This window comes from Pituophis catenifer, unplaced genomic scaffold (genome assembly GCF_029215685.1).
Source record: "Pituophis catenifer annectens isolate HBS135680 unplaced genomic scaffold, rPitCat1.0.hap2 SCAF_1, whole genome shotgun sequence".
Classification (NCBI taxonomy): domain Eukaryota; kingdom Metazoa; phylum Chordata; class Lepidosauria; order Squamata; family Colubridae; genus Pituophis; species Pituophis catenifer.
Window position 1 is genome coordinate 136,361,176 of NW_027256881.1, and position 23,880 is coordinate 136,385,055.

General features: G+C 39.1%; 1 long non-coding RNA gene across 4 annotated transcripts in view; it reads left to right on the top strand.

Moving 5' to 3' along the window:
• Positions 1–22,260, top strand: part of LOC139325594 (uncharacterized) — a 78,839-nt gene extending 56,579 nt beyond the window's left edge. The window contains exons 2-5 of one of the 4 annotated variants that reach the window (XR_011601103.1): positions 10,280–10,311; positions 15,973–16,047; positions 17,052–17,591; positions 21,282–22,260. This is a non-coding gene — a long non-coding RNA (uncharacterized lncRNA). Of the gene's footprint in view, positions 1–10,279; positions 10,312–15,139; positions 15,538–15,972; positions 16,048–17,051; positions 17,592–21,281 lie in introns of those variants that run through there. The other 3 variants (XR_011601107.1, XR_011601105.1, XR_011601104.1) reach the window with 3 other exon arrangements.
• Positions 22,261–23,880: the final 1,620 nt, after the last annotated feature.

The window sequence follows — 23,880 nt, forward strand, 5'->3', positions numbered from 1 at the left end:
CTCTGAGTCTGCTTTTGTTCTTACATTACAAGCTGCAATATTGGATGATAAATTTAGCAGATTACAGGTGTTGATTTAGAGGGGATTCAGCTAATATAGAGAGAAGGTAGAATGACAAATGTTTGGAAAAGTAAAACATCAGGAATCTGACATAAAGGATGAGGAATATACGCCATTGCAGAGGAAACCTCAAGTTTGTGAGAAATCCAAGAGCATCACCCATTATTCTTCCCGTTCATCAGCACACACATCTTTCATATAGCATTATTGCAGAAATTTGTAGATTGGTCTAAAGTAGTCTGTATGTCTGTGATAGGTGCTAAAATATTCTATCATAATAATAATAATAAAATAATAAAATAATAATAATAATAATAATAATAATAATAATAATAATAATATTAAGCTGGAAATTGTCCTGTGTTGCACTCTGTAATGTATGAAGCTTTTTTTCTAATATACATTTTTATATAGTTTTTTTCCGTCATTATAGCAATAGCGCTTAGCCTTATATACCACTTCACAGTGCTTTACAACCCTCTCTAAGTTGTTTACAGAATGAGCATTTTGCCCCCCTACAATCGGAGTCCTCATTTTACTGAACTCAGAAGGATGGAAGGCTGAGTTAACCTTGAGCCAGTCAGGATCAAACTCCTGACCATGGGCAGAGTTAGCCTGCAATTCTGCATTCTAACCACTGTGCCACTATGACTCTTTATTACTATTACTACTTTTCCAATCAGCATTGTGCAATGAGTGAGGATATCGCAGCAGCAGCAGAGATGCAGTAATGTCATGGGAAGGACCAACTCCTCAGTGCTATTCATACCAATGTTTTTTAAAGATGGCAACTTTAAGATGAACTGCTTGGGGAATTCTGGGAATTGAAGTCCAAACATCTTAAACCTGCCAAGCTTCAGAAACCCTGATCTACACAGATATCAATCTACGTTTTTGACTGCAAGCTGCCTGTGCAGTTACTTTTGAGCTGCACCCTCTTTCCATGTCCACGAAGGCACATGAGGGAGTGAGAAGCAACTGGGGGAAGAGATAGCTGAACTCATTCTTCCTCCTCAGGGGGCTGCACCCAAAATATTAGCAAGATTCCAGCAATCCTTTAATACAGGTCCAATTTACATCGTCCCTTGGTCTGTGCGATTTACCATCTAGTCACCAATGAAATGAAATGTGGCTAGGCTAGGCTAGGTGGCTTAGTGGCTAAGACGATCAGAAAGGTCAGCAGTTTGGCGGTTCGAATCCCTAGTATAGGTCTCCTGCGTGAGCAGTGGGTTGGACTAGATGACCTCCATGGTCCCTTCCAACTCTATTACTGTTACTGAAACTGCAAACCTGCTGGCAAAATGATTTCTTTAAAAAAGAAAAAAAGCATTAATATTTCCCACCCAATAAGCAGCTGCTAACTGGCTCTGTAGAACTGAATTAGAAAAGTGGTCCTTTAATAGAAGCTGGACCCTGAGATGGCCATCCATCTCAAAGGTTAAAGCCATGTTATAAAGCCTTCTGCTAAGTTATTTATACAGTCAGTGAGAAGAGAGAGGTCAGGATATTGATTTCCGCAAAATGCCAGCAGTTCAAGGATAGAGAAAGACTTATTTCTCTTCTTCTGTATTCTACACAATTTATTGAAAATTACCACTAACAGCATTAAACAAAAAAATGGCACATGTCGTATACATATGACACATGTGCTATTTTGCTAGTCCTACGGTTTATGATGAACTTATTCCATACATCACGATTCGTCCCAAAGCATGTGAATTTCAGAAATAGTGCAGAATCTTGGGTGAACACAACAGCTTCCAAATGACAGGACTCTCTGCATCAGAAACAATAGCTGTTGTTTTTGTTGTAGAAAGAGCATCGACAAAAAAATTAACCTTGCAGTCTATGCTATGAATGAAATGATGTGATGAAGCCAATTTATTGAACCTAAACTTCAGCCGTGGTCAATCCCTGAACAAGAGGAATCTCTCGTGCGATGCCAAGTATTTTGCCTTTTTAAGTTCCATGGTAGAAAAGAGAATATACACACATGGCTGTCATGCCTTATTATAAAATGAATACTGTTCTGTCCCCACTACATGTTAGGCTGTGAGCAGTTCAACATGCAGCTAAACCCACCTATCCTCCAATAAAACAGACCGTGTGCTTAGATCTGAATATTTTATTGAAAGAACAGGATATGGTGAAACTGGGGAAACTGGGGATACATACAATGAGAACCAAATACAAAATAGACAGTATTAAGTTACTGCTGAACATAGCAATTAAGTTTAATAGCTTATTGTCACTGTACGTATATACACAGTATACCCATAAAACGAAATTCACATAACACCCAGAGACCAAGCCCAACACACATGACAATCCCCAGACATACAAAATTCCCTCAACCACCTAAGCAGCCACACAGCAGACCAAGTAATGCTGTCCAACAGCTCACTGATGGTGGCCCTTTAGTTCATTTTTGAGTGTAATTATAGCTCTGGGATAAAAACTATTCAGAAAACGTGTGGTCCGAGTTTTAATTGTTCTGTATCTTCTGCCAAAAGGCAACAGTCCAAAAAGATTGTAAACAGGATGGGAAGAGTCTCTGAGAATGTTGTGCAACTTCCTCAAACAATGAGATGCAAAGATGTCATCCAGGGATGGTAGCTGGAGCCCGATGATATTCTGGGCAATTTTAATGATTCTCCGTAGAGCTTTTATGTCCGCTGCAGAGCTGCTCCCATACCATGCAAGAATGCTGTATTTCAGGTCACTGTCAATGATGCTGCGATAGTAGGACAGAAGTAGATGCTGAGATAGATTTATCTTCCTGAGTAAATTAGTAAATACAAGCAAATTTAAATCTCACCAGCGATGCTCTGTGTGTGGGATGTGGGTTTGTCTTTGGATGACCATGTGTTACTGCCTTCTCCAAATGCTAAAGGAAATGGGGTCTGGCTTCCCAGCATGGACTTGGTTTGAGAGTGCGGGTTGATGGGTAAAATGGGTTGGGTCAGCTTCAAACAATATACCTGGTATTTCTCTCTCCGGCCACTAGATGGGGCTAGAGAGCAACAACAGTATAAAAGTTATATGTTGGGGAATGACAGGTACCATAATGTTTTTGGTGCCTCTTTCAGTTATGGAATATTTAAAACTGTGATAAAGAACTGCAGGCTCCATATTCTGAAGGGCAAAAAGACACATGATATATACTAGAGAGTTCTTAGATGTATATCTTCCTGAATTCCCTCCAGAACCAAAAGAAAAGTTTTTACTGGATCTTTCTTCTGTGTGTTTTCCCCACAACAAATATCTGGGAATAAGTTGACTGAGAAAGAGTGATTAGCCTGATATTCACTTACAGGACCTCAATAGCTGATCTGAACTTGGATCTCCTGACAGTTACTCTATCAACAGCAGAAAAAAACCATGGTATTTATAGGCTGTTTGGAGCCATTCCAAGGCATCTCATTCAGTGGTACGATTTTGAACCAGACACATCTTTAGTGCAGGCCATTAAAGCTCCATTAAAGCTTTTTTAACTCCTGTGATCAGACATAACATCAGATTTAACAATAAAAGGATGGAATAACTTTGCATTATACAAGTGGACAATATTTTTAACAGCTAACAGAAATAAATTGACAATGGTTTTTCATCAACAACTTGGTTCACAAGCTCGTTCTGTTTTCATGTCCTGGTTTTATCTAACAGTGGTTTGTACACATGGCAGCCACCTGGGTTTGAATAAAATGAAAATATACAGTTCAGAACAAATTAGGAATAGAAAATTTCCAATGTTAATAATGATGATAATATATATTTTACCTTATCAACAATGGCTCAAGGTAACATACGGTGAATTAAAATTATTAAAAAAGCAAAAAAACCAACACCTTTGAACTCTGATGTTGCAGAAGATTCCTGACAATACCATGGACAATCAAGAAAACAAATTAGGTCAGCAGTGTGCGCAGCAGCTGAAAAAGCTAATACAATCCTTGGTTGTATAAACAGAGGCATAGAATCAAAATCACATAAAGTATTAGTACCATTTTATAAAGCCTTAATAAGGCCACACCTGAAATACTGCATCCAGTTTTGGTCACCACATTACAAAAAAGATGTTGAGACTTTGGAAAAAGTGCCAAGAAGAGCAACTAAGATGATTAAAGGCCTGGAGGCTAAAACATATGAAGAACGGTCGCAGGATTTGGATTTGGCTAGTCTAGAGAAAAGAAGGACAAGGAATGACATGATAGCAGTATTCCAGTATCTGAAATGCTGCCACAAAGAGGAGGGGGGTGGGTCCAATTTATTTTCTAAAGCACCAGAGGGCAGGACAAGAAACAATGGATGGAAATTAATCAAGGAGAGAAGCAACCTGGAATTAAGGAGAAACTGCCTAACAATGAGGACAGTGGAACAGCTTGCCTTCAAAAGTTGTAGGTGCTTCATCACTGGAGATTTTTAAGAAAAGACTGGAAGTCACTTGTCTGAAATGGTATAGGGCAGAGGTGTCAATCTCAAGGCCTGGAGCCCGGCTCCAGCATGTGGGGTGCTTAAATCTGGTCTGTGGGGCCACCCTGGAAACAGCAAAGGACCGGCCCGCAGTGCCTCTGCCAGTGAAAAAGGAACTCACGAGGACCACGTGCAACCCTCCCGAGCTCCATTTTTCACTGGCAAAGGGTTGCGGGACACCATTGCAGCTGAAAACGGAGCTTGAGAGCCTGTTTTTGCTGCCAACACGAGTAACGTTGAGCTGGCCATGCCCATGCCCACTCTGGCCCCCTGAGGTCAAACTCAACCCTGATGCAGCCCTCAATCAAATCGAGTTTGACACCCCTCGAGTTTGACACCCCTGCTCAAGCAGGAGGCTGGACTAGAAGACCTCCAAGGTCTCTTCCAGCTCTATTCTGATTGATTGATTGTAACCATTAGATCATCAAACAAATCAACCCAGAGTTTTCACTTGATGCACAAATGATAAGGCTCAAATTATCCTACCTGGGACACGTTATGCCAAGTCCCATCTCCCTGGAAAAGGCTCCAATGTGGGAAAAGTGGAAGGAAAGAGAAAAGGATAACCAACAGCAAAGTTTTGAACTCAATTACAGCAGTGAGACATGGGAGACATGAAAGAACAGGCTAGAGATACATCATCATGGATTGATGTGGTGGCTACCTGAAAATAGCTTAATGGCATATAATCTGTGTATTGGAAAAACGCACACACACAAACCTAACAATCTTTCAAGCTGAATCACAAACTGCCCTGCCCCAGACCTTCCTTCCTATGCAAAGGGGAAGGGATGGAAGCAGAAGTCTAGGGGTTATGCTAGCTTCTGAAAAGAACTGTGACTTATTTTATCTGAATTGTCTGATATTTGTATCAAACATTGAGACAGCCTTGCAGGATAGGAATATGGCTCTATAAGCCCAGAACATAGATGCTCTAATATCTGCTTAGTTAAGCAGGAATTTCTGGAATTTGACTCCACGTTGAGGAGATACCTTTTCTTATAGCCAATATTTACAACTGCTTAAAAACAGGAGCTTGCATAATCAGTGGGGACCTCAGTAAGGGCTTAATTTATTAGAAAAGAAAAAGGTTAAAGCTGAGAATCTTTAATCTAATACACATAGTTAAATATTCCCACCTGTGCAGAGTCCAACTGAAATTAATGGGTCTAGGCACAGCTGCTGAGATCCACAGATTACATACATTGAAAGTGTGAGGGAAGCTATTTAACTGAAAGCCATATGGAAACTGAATTAAGCTTTCATGACTTAGTAGTATCTTTCTAGGAAGACGTTCTCCCTTTACTTTCTCTCCAAAAGATCTAATTTAACCTTTTTTTTCCCTTTAAAACTGATGGTCATATTTTGGACATCAATCATGATAAAGTATTGTTATTATTATGATAGTTGTCCAAATTAATATCACAATGTCATCAACTGAGGGTTGATTAAAATTATGTGGCTCCTAACTGAGTATACAGGTAGTCCTCAATTTATGACCACAATTGAGCCCAAAATTTATATTGCTAAGTGAAACATTTGTTAAGTGAGTTTTGCCCTATTTTACTACCTTTCTTGCCACAGTTGTTAAGTGAGTCACTGCAGCTGTTAATTTAGTAACACAGTTGTGAAGTGAATCTGGTTTGACTTTGCTTGTCAGGAGGCTGCAAAAGGGGATCACATGCTCTTGGGACATAGCAATGGTCATAAATATGAACCAGTTGCCAAGCATCTGAATTTTGATCACATGATTACAGGGATGCTGCAATGTTGTAAATGTGAAAAAAACGTCGTAAGTCCCTTTTTTTCAGCACCGTTGTAACTTTAGTGAACGGTCACTAAATGAGCTGTTGTAAGTCGAGGACTACATGTATTTTGTTCCAAGTAGGCTAGTGTTATGCAAAGTTAATGATGTTGAGCACAATATGGTTAAAGCTTCTAATTGCTTGGTGAATGCTTTTAGTGTGACAAAGCGATTTTTTCCCCTCTAATCATTCTATTAACATTATCACCTAGTAACTGATAGTCAAATCTTTTTGTTTGGCTTCTAAGTGTAAGACATAAAGGTGAAGGAGTCCTTGTGTATTTTACTCCGCTAGTTGTTGCCGACTGTAGGGGGCGGTGCTTATCTCCATTTCATTGAGCCATCGCTGTCTGAAGATGCTTCTGCAGTCATGTGGCCAGCATGATGTCACGGAGTGCTGTTACCTTCCCACCAAAGTGGTACCTATTTATCTATTTGCATTTACATGCTTTTGAACTGTTAGGAGCTGGGTTAAGGATGTGACCTCATCATGTCACATGGCACTCGGGTCTCGAACCTGAGCTGCTGGCTTTCCAGCTCACAAGCCGAGTATGTTAACCACTGAGCCACCGCGCTGCCCAAGTGTAAGACATATCAGACTAAAAAAAAAATCAGTATCAACAGGCAGGCACACAGAAGCGCTCAGAAACACACACACACACACACACATCTCTATCCCAGATGAGATTCATACTGAGTTTCTCTACAGAATGTTCTCCTTGAATACATTCTTGTCAAACTCTCTCAGTAGTAAAGAGCAAGTCTGACCTTTGCTATTTCCTTTTGCAGGTCTTAGCACGATTTCTTACGCTGTTCTGGAGACTCTCCTGGCCTTTTAGAGCATATTTTAAAGAGGGCACAAGGAGAAGTAATTTCAAGGAAAATTATGTCCTCAATTCAATCAGTGGAGTTTCTTCACTGGATCTAAGTCTTTCTATTCACCAGAGACAAAGTCCTATTGTAGTTAATAAAGTGTAATGTTCAAAGCATAAAAGGATGGAATGGGGGGGGGGATAGAAAGAAAAGCAGAGCTGTAACATTAGATCTAGCAAGCCAGAGTAAGCTATCTAATTTATTTTCTTGTTTCTCAATTATTTCAATTCAACTCTTAGTTTAAAAAACAAACACACAAAAATACTTATTTTGAATCAAACATCCACTAAGATGCAATCCTTAATGCTTAGGACAATATCTCTGGGACTATTGAATAGGGTTTTGTTTTTTTTCCCCCTCATCTCTTCTAGTGCCACTCCCTTGGAGGGGAATATTCATGTTGAAACATCCTTCACTTTTTGAAAACAGTTTTTCCGATCACAGATCTCAAGGGAAGTTATCACAGGGGCTGGGTGAGGCCAAGATGGAAGGTACCGAGAATCTGAATTTTTCTCATTGCTCTGAGACCTTGGCCTGCTTTCCAAAGTGGAACTAAAATTTGTTCTGCAACATTGCTTATGCTGTCAAACTGAGGGCTTTGCTCTGACATTGACACATCTGGCATTCAGATTAGAGATGCTCTGGTTGGCATTCATATTTTCAGAGAAATCGAATAAGAAAATTGTATTTTAAAAATGAGCCGCGGTGGCGCAGTGTTTAGAATGCAGTACTGCAGGCTACTTCTGCTGATCATCGGCTGCCAGTAGTTTGGCAGTTCAGGTCTTACCAGCCTTCCATCCTTCCAAGGTGGGTAAAAGGAGGACCCAGATTGTTGGGGACAATATGCTGACTCTGTAATCCTCTTAGAGAGGGCTGTAAAGCATTGTGAAGCAGTATAGAAGACTAGGTGCGATTGCTATTGCTTTACAGTCCCTATTTATGCATGATTTGTCTACTTTTTTAAAACAAAATTGCTGTTCAGTTAATCAACTGATTTATTTTTTTTTTGTATTTATACATTGTCTGAGGTTGCCCCTATTGAGGTGGCTAACAGCCTACTATTATTTATTTATTTATTTATTTGTTTAAATTTATATGCCGCCCTTCTCCCGAGGGACTCGTGGCAGCTCACAAAAGGTTAAAAACCGAAGAACAATAAAAAAATATAATTAATTTAGCATAATTAAAATCCCACAATTTAAAACCCATATTAAAACCAACTAAAAACACCCTGCAGATCAGATGAGTTGTTTAAAAAGCCACGTCTTTAGGTCCTTGCGGAAGGAGCGGAGGTCAGGAGCTGTTCAGAGCTCAGTGGGTAAGGCATTCCAGAGGGTTGGCGCGCTCACCGAGAACACCCTCATCCTGGGCACCATCAGCCGACATTGCTTGGTCGACGGCACCCCGAGGAGGGCTGCCCTATGTGAGCGCGCTGGTCGGTGAGAGGCAGGCAGTAGGTGCTCCTTCAAGTACCCCGGGCCCATGCCACTATACTAAAAACTATTAAAAACAATAATCTAGAACAGACAAGTACATTTCAAAAAAAAGTTACTGAGACAGCACAGAAAAACAAAGTTAGCAATATAAAGATAAGCCAACCAATAGCAAGTATAACAAATTGTTAGAAAACAGTAAATTGTAAAAGCTAGCTGCAAATTAAATATCAGCATAAATATAAATTAAAACATTTTTTAAAAAATAGATTCCATTCAATAGATATTGGCTGCTCCTTAAAAGCTCTGCCTCTAGCGTCCTTTGATCTAAATAATAAGAATAAGAATAAATAATAAGAGCCATGTTGGCACAGTAGTTAGAATGCAATATTGCAGGTGAACTCTACTCATTGCCAGCAGTTTGATTCTCACCGGCTCAAGGTTGACTCAGCCTTTCATCCTTCCCAGGTCGGTAAAATAAAGACCCAGATTGTTGGGGGCAATATGTTGACTCTGTAAACTGCTGAGAGAGGGCTGTGAAGCACTATAAAGCGGTATGTGAGTCTAAGTGCTATTGCTATCTAATGGTTCTTAAGAATGGGGGCCATAAATAGTGTATCAGTGAGGAAACTTAAGTCTGGAAATGCATTTTCAAGTACAGATATTCCTTCAAACAAAGGAAAAACAAATCAACATGGAAAGAACTTATTAGTAAATGTATGCAAATAGCCTGAAAATATATTTGATTCATCCTTCCTTTCCAGCCTTTGAAAGATGTTAGAAGTGGCTGAGAGATTTGCTCTTTGGTGCATTTGTATGTCAAAGCAGAGAGGCATTCAGCTTCAGACCACTTTCACCCCTCTCAGACATTCTGTCTGTCTTTACCTCTGATTACATATGTTCTGTTGGATACTTGCAATCAAGCACTATTTCCTTCCCATGTTTTTTTTGAAAGTAATTTAATGCAGTTGGATTGTTAATGCTACATTTTAATGCAAATTGGAGAGCTCTTGCATCTTTTGACCCCGCTGTTGGAACTGAGATGTAACTCTAACACTCTGAGACACATTTCAGAACCAGCATTTGCTTCTCCCTATCACTCATTCAGATGCAAGACAGAGCCTTTGGAGAAAAGGATACCCTCCTCCAGTGGTGGGATTCAAATAATTTAACAACCAGTTCTCTGCCCTAATGACCGTCTGGGTGGGCGTGGCCATGATGGCCATGGCCAGGGGGTGTGAGAGGCAGTACTCAGCCTCCTGCACCCACCCTGGGAGCAAAAATGGGCCGTGGGGGGCCACGCCCCCCCGCACCCCATTTTGGGTTAGTAGGCCTCCCTGCACTTACCTGGGAGCGAAAATAGGGCGCATGGGGACTCCTGGAAGGGTTGGGGAGGGGAGGGGCCAGCCAGTAATTTAACAACCGGTTTGCCAGAATTGGCCTGAACTGGCTGAATCCTACCACTGCCCTGCTCCTCTTCTAACCCTTTCTCATGTTTACCAGTTGGTATTTGCTGCCCCAACTAAAAAGGTAAGGGTTATGTGGTATGCCATGAATAGAGTAGTGTGAAAAAAAAGGGGGATATGAAATATTGAGCCAAAGATTTTTAAAGTATTCTTTTGGGCTTTTTTTTCAGAAAGAAGAGATGATATTCACATCATTAAAAATGCAAGTATCGGGGGAAAAACATGATCCGAGAGCTATCATTTTTCAGAAAAAGTAGCAAAGGTTCCATTTTTATTTATTTATTAAACACACTTATATCGCTGCCCAACTCACAATTGGTGACTCCGACTTTAATAAAAGTAAATTCATGTATTAACTTAAATAATAAAAAAGTTGGAAGTGAAGGGATAACTTTTAATTGCAGATTATAAATTAACCAGATTCATGCTATCCAAATGTGTGAATAGCTTTCTTTGCTAGAAGGAAAGATGTATAAATACATATATTATTTTGAAAGAAAGCATGAATTTTCATGTGGACTTGTTTACCTGTTTACAAAAGCTGTGAAAGAGAAGTGAAAGATTTATGAATAAGAATATATGAAATAAAATAAATCAATTGATTCGTTTATCTGGGTGAGGGCCAAATGTAATAATTTCTTCAGGGTGAGGGCCAAATGTAATAATTTCTTCAGGATGTGAACAATCCTTCCAAAGAAGCAAAAAAGTTCAAAGAGGATAGAGAACGATATTATTGGCTAGCTGCGATTACCTAAAAGAGGAGACTCAGTTCCACCTTATTTGAAATAATGCTCAAGCAATATATTATTTTAAAGACAACACAGCAATGCTTTTGTTATAATCAAGAGAAAGCATGGATGAGAACATGGAAAAGGGCATCAGATGGTTTATTTTTTATGGGTGTTTTTACTTTCATTTTGCTTTCAATCCAGGTATAATATGGATCTGTTATTGGAAAAGTCAATTACAGATCCCCACCCCTCAATAAAATCCTTCATGAAAATTATTATCGCCAAGTGGATTGAGATCTTGCACCTATTCTTGAGTAGTAAAGAAGAAAGGGGAAATTTAGCTGCTAGCTGTTTTAAAGTAACACAGCATTGGACCATATATTCAAGGTCTATTTGCTCCCTTTATGCAAATATTTTGGAATTCCACTCCCATAGTTCTTTGCATCTGTTCTTAATGTTGAGGTTTGTTGGGAGCTGAAGAACAAAACTGTTAGAGAGGAAGAAACTGCCAACAATGTCATGTTATCTCTGCTCATCCATCCATTCCTATTAATCCAAAAACTTCAAAGTGGACAGATGCTCTCCATAATGTGGAAGTGCAGCAGAAAAATGTGTTCTTTGAAAATTGTTAGTAAATTAATAGTAGGCCAGTTGTCCATTTCTTCAGTCCAAAAATGGTTGAAGCAACTGGCCAGTGTGAATAAGCACTCTTTTCCCCACCTACTATTCATCCTATAATGTTGGGCAATCTATAAACTAATGTTCCTTTTTGTGCTAGCCCAATATTTAATGAAACAGCTTATAAACTTTAAGAGAATTGCCTTGTATATTTAGGGGGGGAAATGTAATGAATATTAAGGGCATGATATAGTCAAAGCGAAATTTTTCAAATCTTATTCTTCTTGTTGTTAGTTGCGAAGTCATGTCCAACCCATCATGACCTCCAGGCCTTCCTGTCCTCTACCATCCTCTGGAGTCCATTTAAGCTCATGCCTACTGCTTCAGTGACTCCATCCAGCCACCTCGTTCTCTGCCGTCTCCTTCTTCTTTTGCCCTCAATTGTTCCCAGCATTAGGCTCTTCTCTAGTGAGTCCTTCCTTCTCATTAGATGGCCAAAGTATTTGAGTTTCATCTTCAGGATCTGGCCTTCCAAAGAGCAGTCAGGGTTGATCTCCTCTAGGACTGACCGGTTTGATTGCCTTGCAGTCCAAGAGACTCGCAGGAGTCTTCTCCAGCACCATAGTTCAAAAGCCTCAATTCTTTGGCGCTCAGCCTTTCTTATGGTCCAACTTTCAAAGCCATACATCTTATTCTTAAGGGAAGTGAAAGGTGCATTTGCAATCTTCTTGTATCCAAATCAATGGAGTTGCAAAGCCTATTCAGTAGCTCATATCTCTGAAATTATATTAGTTCCCATTTAACATTCAACATTCTTGGAAACATATTTACTTTTGAACTCATGACCTATCAAAACCAGGAGAATAGCAAAAGGTCTGACCTCAAAGTTTCACTAGCTTTGTGAAAGATTATTTAAAACAAGACAGTTGTTTGACCACATCAAAAGACTTCTTTGATCTCATAAAAAGACTGCTTTGAGAGATGACTTGCAATACTACACTGCAATACTACACTGCAAACATCACACATTTATCATGAATATTAATTTGACTTCTCATAATTGCTGGCAAATGGATACTTCAACAGTGTTCACTGAACAGTATTAAATATTGAACAAGACTGAAGTTGTATATATAATAATATGATTTGTGGTGACATACAGTAATGACGTGATAAACACATATGTGTAATCCAGACCATAGTCCATTTTTTTTTTCATTTAAGTGAAGGATATCGACTTGGCATGCTTAAAGTAGAATCTGACTTCCCTCTTGGGAATTGCAGATAGTATTTCCCAGGAAGACATCTGGCATTTGTAAAACCAGGTTGTGACTTTAGTAATCCCACAATGATATTAATGGGCAGAGCAGTTCTGTCACATATCTTCAACTGTGACTGAGTGGACATCTTTATAGTTTGGAACTTGTTCTGAAGGGACATAATCTTTTCTGAAACAGCAGCTAAGAGCTGCCTCATGTTGTTCTACTGTACTAAGATACTGATTGAGAAGAACAAAACAGATCCAATAGTGTAAAAGAAGCAATGAGGTGATTCACATTTTGGGATTTTACCTCTCACACAGCCACAGGAAAACATGACAAACCAGCAAGAAAGCAATCCCTAAATTGCCCAATTTTGCAACCACACAAAAATGCAATTCATTTTCATTTATGTGCTGTATGAATTAAATTTATGATTTCTCTAATTATCAGAGCCCACATGGTGTAATAAGAGAGCCAGTTTGGTTTGGTGGTTAAGAGACCAGGCTAGAAACCAAGAAACTATGAGTTCACTGGGCTTACTTACTGGACTGCTCATTCGCCCTTTGCCCAACTTCCCTCACAGGGTTATTCATGAGGTAAAATGAAAGGGAACCTCAATGTAAGCTTCTATCTTTAATTTTTTCATTGATAGCCTCCTAGAAGGATTCCTGGAAGAACAGACAAAAATGTTCTAGATGCAAAAGACCCTGTTTGTTTCTCCTGGGGGGGTGGGAATCTTTGAAAATAGGGAGGCTCTTTCAAACAAAACTGGTAGTAAAAATAGGGTGATGAAAAATCTAAATTAAAGTATTCCTGTGTGTTTTATGTTCCTAATCTCACATTTCCTCAAGTATTCAGTCAGAAAGAGTCTGTTGTTTAATTCAGTGTTTGGCAAATCTAAGACATGTGGAGTTTAACTTCCAGAATTCCCAAGCCAGCATTGCATTAAAGCATATTGTTTCTAAATGTGAGGATTTGTCAGGGAATGAAATTTAAATATGGGGCATCCCTGTCTGGTTCAGATCTATACTCCCAACACAAAATATATGGTTTGCTCAAGGTAGGGTTAGGTTTCATTATTTTACTAAGCATGTATTTAGTAAAATACAAATGATACTCTTCCTTCACTTTGAAGGAGACTTGACTTAATGTGTGAACAGGCTTTGGTGAACTTGTCCTCTTCAGCACTCATCATAATTTGAGTTTGAGATCTCCCCCTCCAGCTGTGAAAGTTGTATGAACCAAAAAAAATCCCTTCAGCAAAAATGTAATAGGTGGATAAACAACGAAAGATTTGCTACCCCTTCATAGTCCTCAGAATCTGCAGCCTATGCTGTTGACTTCTCTCTCTTGAAAAGTAGAGCTACCCTTTTTATCAGGTCTGACAGTCTGTCAACAAATTTATTTTTTTAAAAAAAAAAACTTTTAATTTCTGCTAAATTGCCTGTCCAACTGTGTATTTTCTTTTTCTTTTTTTTTTTTTTAAAAAGCTGGTATTAAAACATTGATGCAATAGTACTAAAATAAAAAGTGTTCTATAATATGTTGATCAAACAACATGTTGCATTTCCCAAGTTTTCTGCTAAGTGCATTTCAGCAATCTCTTTCTCCTTTAAATCTAATTTTTTATTCTAAAACATGTTCCAATATGTTAAAAGATCATCAAGCAACTGTGCAATACTTACCTATTTTAATATAATAGGTAATAAAGTTTAATACCTACATATGAAAATACCAGTTCAATTCAGTGGATATGTTAATTTTTTTCTGATCAATCATCTAACCCCCAGCCCATATAGCCACATCATGTATGTTGTGGTCTGCCAGCAGCCTGTGGAGCTGGCAGCGGAGTCAAACAGTGAGGAGGCTGGGGAGGAACATGGGCCAGTCCTGGAGTCTGGGGAAGGCCCGGATGGGCTCTGTGTCAGAGGCAGAGATGGGGCCAGGGCCATCTGGGAGTGATGCGCAGACTCCGGAGCCTCCAGAGTTGGACAGCAGAGAGGCAGAGGAACAGGAGGAGCCTGTTCTCAGTGCGCGCATGCGCAGAGCTGCCAGAAGGCACGAACAGTTAAATCAAAAGGGACAACTCGGGAGTAAGGCCTGGAGATGATTGGCCCCACCCATAAGGCTTAAAAGAGGAGCAAAGGCACAGTTAAATTAACAGAATTGTTAATTCTGTTCCCAGTCGGTATCTCTGTTTGATTTTGGAATCCGTGTGGCTTTGCCAAATAGGTCTTTGGCAGAGTATCAAGGGAGATAAAGGTTGGTGATTATCCCGAAGGACTTCTCCCGAAGGATTTTTTGCAACTAATTGGGACTCAGCTGTGAATGAACATAATTGCAATAAAAGAGGTTTTTGGGACTACTTGTGTGTTTTAATGACTCAGGAAGCCTAGGTCACAACAATGTAGCTCGAACATGAATGCTTGTATATAGAGAAGGTTTATTACCATCGCTCCTGTACCAAATATATACAGTCAGTTACTGTATCCAGCATTGTGCAGAAGATATTTAGGGAGATCGTGAGCTACCAGATTGGAGGCATCATCATGCTTCTATGGTCCTAGCCATAGAACATTTAAACTAAAATCCAATAGATTCTCACAGAAGACAGCCTTTGATGTGTCTTCGTTTTTCTTTCAGAGTTGTGAACTGCTTCCCACATGATTTTCTTCACACACACACGGAGCATTGTCCTCACAGACTACCTTCAGCATACCTCAGGGACAGAGATGAGCAGGGAGCTCATTTGCTCTCAATTTTGGGAAGGCAGTTTCAGGACAGTGATTGATGGATGATCTTCTGTCCTCTCTCATGGTAAAGCATTTTCAAAGCTATCAACATTGGAGAGAGTACTTCACAACTATCATTTAACTGCTGCCATACTGAAATCCCAACTGAAAGGAGTTGAGAAAATTTGTGAGGGAGAAGAGTTTGCATCCCACAGTTTGTATCACTCTCCTTAACAGGAAGACCTTGCTGGGATATCTATTTTAAGCCATTACATTTGTGTTTGAATATTTAAGTCTATTTAATTTGAGATACGTCTATCAATCTCTTGATACACAGTCATATCTCAAAAGTAGTGGAATTTAGCCAGAGGTTCATGTTCTCCTCCAACCAAGATGGAAGGACCCTAATTAGCTAGGTATGGACAGGGAGAGGACAGACCAATAAGAGTGGATCAGATCAGAGCCTGACCTCATCATGTCCAATTTCCTTAAATTGTCTACGTAATATGTTTTCTGACAGGAAAAGAAAGAAAAGTTTTCTCAAATTGAACACCTAAAGATGACTTCAGGCTGAGGAGATGAAGCAGAGGAGAAGGTAAGGCGTTTTTCAGCCACAGCAAACAAGATGTAAGGCTGAATGAGCCCAAGAAAGGCAACATATTAAAGAAAGAATGGGAGAGCTCATTTTTGAGGCACTTCCTGGTCAGCTTGTCCATCTTCCATACTTTCTGATTTTGGTGTATTTTATCCTGGAGATTCATGTTTTGCACGTTTTGTCCATTTCCTCCTGTGTATTGTAGCAAGCGGCAACAAAAATAATTGGAGTTAGTTAATAATAGCCTAGTTGTTAGTAAAATCCTCAACTTCTGGCTATTTCTGAGAGAGGGAAATGGGTATTTATTTGACTCCAGAAACAATGTGTGTATATGTTGATATTTTTCACAATTGCAATTCCCCAATTATGACATCATTAGACAGCCAGGGCTTCATTTTATATCTCCTATTTTACAAAAATACCTCAAGAGAGTGAGGATCATTAGCTTTTAATATTTATTCCCTTTCAAATTGTTTCATGGGGCTTTAAAATGTTGCTTACAGATGTAAATAAGTGATTGATGATTTGGTATTTTCAGCTTCTTAAGCACCACACCAAAGTAATGCTGATACAAGAAGTGGGGGGAAAAAACACATTTTCTTCATCCCAGCATATTTTTTTAATTGGCAAAGCACATTAATTGGCAATGTGGAACCACAAATATTTTGAATTTTTCAGGATAACTAAGAAGTCTTTTGGCAGCTTCCTTTAATACAGCACAAGGAAGGTTTACTCTTGATGTGATCAGTTGGCTGTATCATCATCAGTGTAAAAACGACAGTATACCCGTGATCCACAAAATACCCGTGTTGTCTAGAATGATGCGTTGTTGTTTTTCTGCAACAGATGATCACATCTCTCTCTCTCTCCCTCTCTCTCTCTCCCTCCCTCCCTCCTTATCTCTCTTTCTCTTTCAACTGTTGGTCTGAATTGAAAGCCTGAAGCACCGGCTTCAGCTTGAACAAAACTCAGCATCTTCTGTGGTTTATCTTTCCTTTTTTCAGGTCCTCCAGCTTACTGCAACTCTTCCCAAAGTGTTGTCGGAAGGTCATGAATTGCTTATGTCTCTTACACAACTGCAGCAGCAGCAGCAGCAGCAGCATTTCAAACAGCCAATTTCTAAAAGGAGAATGTACTGAAAACAATGTTCAGTGATATTAGTCCTTGGGCTCCACTTACACAATCATCTTTGTCTATAAATTTAGCCACTCTAGAACAGTTAATGATCTACTCCATATAGACCAATTCCAAGGAAATTTAACTAAGAACGGTATTGTCCCTACATGAATTGATTCTGTTAAAGTTGCAATTTCTTCATTCGCTATGCATCATCTCAGATTAGATTTATCAGACATGTGGCTGTTGTGTAATGGTCAGAGTGCAGGAATAATTTGAGCAAATCCAGGTTTGTCTCTTGATTCAATCATGAACCATATGGAGTGATTATCTGTCCATCTTTCCTATTTCACCTGAAGTGACGTCTGCAGGGGAAAGAGGTCAACACAGAGGTGGAAGCAGCATTCAAATGCAACCAAATGCCCTTGGTGAGTGCAACATCAAAGGGGTACAACTTTGGCCACCTTGCCTTTTTTTGAGCCCTTGAACTTGTGGATGCTGATATTCACATAGTTGGTGTCATGCTGAGCAGGAGAGGAATAAACATTGCTGTATCTCATCTTATATGCCTATTAAAAAGATGAAATTAAAAATATAACAGAAAACCACTTCTATGACACAGACATCTTGCCAAGAACTGAGTTCAGATTGAAGAGGTTATATGTATATTGTATATGTTATGTGTGTTTATAGTATATGTTACATGTATATCAGTGTGTGTGTGTATACATACATACATACATATATATATATATATATATATATATATATGTGTGTGTGTGTGTGTGTGTGTGTGTGTGTGTGTGTGTGTGTGTGTTTACCGGGACACCTGGTCTACCCCAACATGTGGGAGGGGGCATTCTGCTCTCTTTTGCCTTTCAGCTCCAATCCAAGAGCCGTCAAGCAGTCACATTCACGACAAACCACTTTATACCAAATTTATATTTTGCTGATAAAGAAATAAAGGGAGACTAGTATAGATCTATTTCAAGCTGTTTAGCTTTCATCAGCTAGCCATACCCTTACTCGGATTTGAACTTGGGCTTCCTGCATGTTAGGCAGTTGAATTAACCTTCTGAGCCACAAGTTCTCCTCCCTTCATCAGCTTGAGCCAGGGGAAATACACACACACACACACACACACACACACACACACACACACACACACGGGGTGAAATCCAGTAGGTTCTGGAGAACCAATAGCAGAAATTTTGAGCAGTTCGGAGAACTGGCAAATACTACCTCTGGCTGGCCCCAGAGTGGGGAGGGAATGGAGATTTTGCAGTATCTTTCCCCTGCCACACTCACCAAGCCACACCACACCTACCAAGCCACGCCCACATACACACACACACACACACAGAGAGAGAATATATGTATATTGGGGACGCTATGGGGAGTTCAGGAATAATTATTCCACTAAGTATAATTTTTCTTTTACAAAAAATTGATGTAGTCTGAATTTTTGTAGCAGTCATAAATGTTCTTATTATTTATGTATATGTGTATTAAAGTTGAATTTCCTTCCATTTTATTCCTACAAAAATTCTAAGAGGTAGATTATATTTAGAGTAGGTGTCATTCCAGCTAGAGGTAACCAGAGATTCCTGGACCTACTCCAGTTTCTTAGGGAATATCAACAGGGTCTCGGGGGAAAGTCTCCGGGAGTCAGAAGTAACACAGGGGCAATGAGACCACCAGCAAAATTTTCCTCCAGGTTGCTCTTGGGGGTAAGAGTAAAGTTCATTATCTTTCCTAGCTGTGCATAGTAGCCTGGTAAGAGAACTTGTTATTGACCAAGAATGCAATCCAAGCCAAGGCCATTCATCTATTGGAAGTCCTGAAATTAATCAGTGTACCATAGTATACAACTTGCCCTGGTACAGGTAGTCGTTGACTTACAACAGTTCATTTACGGACCGTTCGAAGTTACAATGGTACTGAAAAAAAATGACTTATGACCATTTTTCACACTTATGACCACCGTAGCATCCCCATGGTCATGTGATTTACATTCAGATGCTTGACAACTGACTCACATTTATGACGGTTGCAGTGTCCTGGAATCATGTGATCCCCCCTTTTGCAAACTTCTGACAAGCAAAGTCAATAGGGAAACCAGATTCACTTAACAACCGTGTTGCTAATTTAACAACTGCAGTGATTCACTTAACAAATGTGGTGAGAAAAGTTGTAAAATGGGGCGAAACCAGTGGTGATATGTAAAATTTGTTACTACTGGTTCTGTGGGCGTGGCTTGGTGGTGGGGGTGTAATATGACTGAGCGGGCGTGGCCAACTTTTTTTTTTTTTTTTTTTACTTTTAAAACCATTTTTTCTTCGGCTGAAGAGGTTGTAAAAAAAATGCTTTTAAAGCCTCTGATGATCCCAGCTGACTTGCCTGATCGGCAGAGGCTTTTTTTTTTTTTTTTACTTTTAAAAGCATTTTTTTCGGCCAAAGAGGTTGTAGAAAAAATGCTTTTAAAAATAAAAAAAAAGCCTCTGATGATTGCGGGGCTCAGCTGAGCAATGGGGGGGGCAGGGATTTTTGCTACTGGTTCTCCAAACCACCTGCCTCCATCGCTACCGGATCAGGCGATCCGGTCTGAACTGGGAGCATTTCACCCCTGGGCGAAACCCATTTAACAACATAAATTTTTGGCTGAATTGTGGTCGTAAGTTGAGGACTACCTGTACAAGAACCCTGCAAAGGAGCAGGAACTAAAAGATCAGGGATGTAAGATGGACTGGTTTTCATATATGCAAATATTTTCTAGATATCGAGAAGATCTCAAACAAGAGAGTTATTATAATGTTTTGACTAATTTAGATAAGATTTTAATGGGTTCTGATGACCATGTAATTAAAAAGTTATACAGATATTTGCTAGAGGTAAAATTGGAAGAAGAACAAGTTAAAGAATCAATGATAGCGTGGGGAAAAAAATTTGGTTATGGTATTGACTTAGAGAAATAGCAAAAATTGTGGTCACATAATTATAAAATGACAATGTCTACAGCATATAAGGAGAATTTGTATTAGATGTTTCACAGGTGGCACATACCCCTGGCGAGGATAGACAGAATGTTTAAGAATAAATCGGAGAAGTGTTGGAAATGTCATCAGACCCCAGGATCATATTACCATATGTGATGGACATGCGTAGAAGCAAAGAGATATTGGACTAAGATATACACATGGTTGGAAAAAATGACAAAGAGACATATTGACTTTAAACCAGAGACATTTTTATTAGGGATCTTACCAGAGACATTTAATAAAGAATTGCAATATTTAATTGTGAATGTTTTAACAGCAGCTAGAATTGTATTTGCCAAAAATTGGAAAGGAGAGAAGATACCTATTGATGAAGAAATTATTAAGAAAATGTTGGATTGTGCTGAAATGAGTAAATTGACATTTGAAATAAGAGAACAGGAAGATAAACAATATTATTTGATATGGGGTTTATTTTATCAATGGATAGATAATAAAACATGGAGATAAAATATGATATATGAAATGAAATTAAGATAAAATGTGTAAAAATTTGGTTTTTTCTTAGTGGAAAAGAAACATGTGTCATATATTGATATCTTGAAGAGTTTGTGAGCACGAAAAGATTTTAACCAACCAAAACACTGTCTGTAATTGTTTGAAAAGATGATGCTTTTATGTTGTTTTTTTGTTTGAAAAATAAATAAATAAATAAAAGAACCCTGCAAAGGATGCCTGTTGAAGAAAAACCTGTGTTTTTCATCCCAATCACCCTCAGCGGTGCTGTAGGATCATTTGTCTTGACAACAGAACTAACCACCTGCTAAAGCACATCTCCAACATTCTTAGATCTGCTTTTCATCTTTCTCACCAAAATTGTAAATTCAAAAACCCACCCTGGAAAGCAGAGATGGTGGAGAAAAATAACAGACTATTCCAGCTGCATATGCCCCTGGCTGTGGGTGTCTTTTTCTGATAATCTTTTTGTTGCTTAAAAGTTAAGTAAAAGCCCATTAACTCTGGGAGAGTTCTGCAGATGCTATTTGTCTTGCTGTTTCCACTAAATCCTTTTCTGCATTAGACATTCTTTTCTTTCCCCACCTTTATTTCTTTGTTTCTCAGGCAACATCACGAGGTGGAGAAGAAAGGGACAAGGCAATCACTTGGTTCAACAAGGAACACTTTGACTTTTGTTAAATGTCTTTAAATGGATTACAGACAGGTTCACAGGCAATGCTTGCCTGCTCTGGCATTAAACTTGTTCCTAACCCTGCCTCCCTGATAGATAGGATTGTTCTTAAACTGAATCCCTCCGAGACTGGACTTCCACCTCCATCTTCATCTCCTCAGCTCTTCCTCTGCTGGATCTCTTCTTCTTCTGGAAAATACACTGGGAAGCATTGCCCCTGCATTGGCCTGTTCGGATTGGCAAATCACCACAGGCCCAACATCACTTTGTTTCAGGGCTGGACTACATCCAAAACATTGCATATAATTTCCTGTTTTGGAATTTTTTTTTCCAGGAATGGAAGAACCATTCCTAAAACACCCACTCAAGCAAGAATAAAAGAAGATACTTTCCAGGAACCAGAATCCACTCTTTTACACATTCTAACTCACTACTGAATGCTATAGGATGAAATCAAAACCATGCAGAGTTTTAATCTAATCTTTCCTTTGGAGGCTCATTTGTGTTATGGTACAGCTCAGGCAACTATAACTTTAGACTCTGGCTATTGCATTCTACCAACACTCCTGTGATGTGGGCTGTGAAAATATTTATAGACCCCTCGCATCCTGGACATAAATTGTTTCAACTCCTACCCTCAAAACGATGCTATAGAGCACTGCACACCAAGACAACTAGACAAAAGAACAGTTTTTTCCCGAATGCCATCACTCTGCTAAACAAATAATTCCCTCAACACTGTCAAACTATTTACTAAGTCTGCATTACTATTACTATTAATCCTCTCATCATTCCTATCACCCATCTCCTCCCACTTATGACTGCATGATACAAGTCATGCATGATACAAGTAACTTTGTTACTTGTATCCTTATGATTTATATAGATAGTGATTGTTTCCTTATTGCTTATTTGTACCCTATGATTATCATTAAATATTGTACCTTATGATTCTTGACAAATGTATCTTGTCTTTTTATGTACACTGAGGGCATATGCACCAAAGACAAATTCTTTGTGTGTCCAATTCACACTTGGCCAATAAAGAAGAAAGAAAGAAAGAAAGAAAGAAAGAAAGAAAGAAGGAAGGAAGGAAGGAAGGAAGGAAGGAAGGAAGGAAGGAAGGAAGGAAGGAAGGAAGGAAGGAAGGAAAGAATTATACATTTCCCCTCTCACAGTGCAGCCATATAAAAAATATTTTAAAAGGTTGGCCTATACACAACAATATCCCTAACTGTATGGTTTTAAGCTCAGGGGAAGCACACAGTTTTAACTCATATAAAATTGATATCTATTCATAAAATTACCCAAAAAGATTGAAAGTGTATGTTTATATCTGGGGGGAAAGAGGTATACACACACAAACACACACAGAGAGAGACTTATGGTATATATAGTATTTATTCCATGAGCAACCCTATCACCTGCAAGAAGGCTTTGAATTCGGAGAGGCCATGAGTTGTTATTTTTCATTACTTATGATTGGCAAACAGGCTGTACATTGATCTGGGACTCTGCGCAAATACAACTTGATTCTTTTTTTTTTCGAAATCTCATTTCCACATGGTGATTCATTCCAATTATGGAATCCTGCCTACACAGAAAAACACAGAGTACTGTTCCCTTCCAAAATTACTTATTCAGACTGTGCCAGAAACACAATCTCCTCCTGAGAAGCAGAAAAATAAGGATGAGAGAATATCTTAAAAGTATCTTATGTGCATATGATAGACATTTCCCAGTCTAGAAATTGCCTTGAGGTAGATGATAAATATCCACAGAGGAGCTATAACCATTGCTCTTGTTCCTAAGGTTATCACACATCCTTTGCCCCATCTCCAGGTCTCTAAGAGTCCAGACAAGGGATGGGCAACTATGGCCCCTTTATGACCTATGGACTTCAACTCCCAAAATCCCATATAAAGCATGGCTGGCTCAGGAATTCAGGGAGTTGAAGTCAACAGGTCATAAAAATGGCCATAGTTGCCCACCCCTGGTCCAGACTATAGCATATGATATGTCAACCCACATACTATGAGCACCTGATTACGACTTACCAGCAAATGCATAGAGATCTATGCATTTGAGTTTGGTTGTTTGAGGGTAGGATCAGAGTCCAGTCCCATTTTCCCCTCCACTCATTCATTGCACAGGTAAAGGAATCATTTGAAAAAACAAATCTGCAGTCTTTTCATGCCAAAAAAGTCTCCCATGACTGATCCACCATTTCCAAACCTTTTTTGGAGGATGAATATGATGCTTTGAAGGCCAGTTATCATTTGCCATTGCATTTCAACATTGATATGCATCCTTGGATTTCTTTTGGTGATAGAGGACAGTGTGTTTTTTTTTTATTAATACTAATCAGTTTACCTTGGGAATATTCTATTGAAAGTTAGATTATAATGTTCTCACAAAATAGATAAACAATGCAAATTTTGTTTGATACCAATGCAAACCTTGGATATGCTTCCAGATTGTGTGTTAGCTCTGAAGAATGCCTGAGGGAAAGTATTAATCAGCTCTGACTGC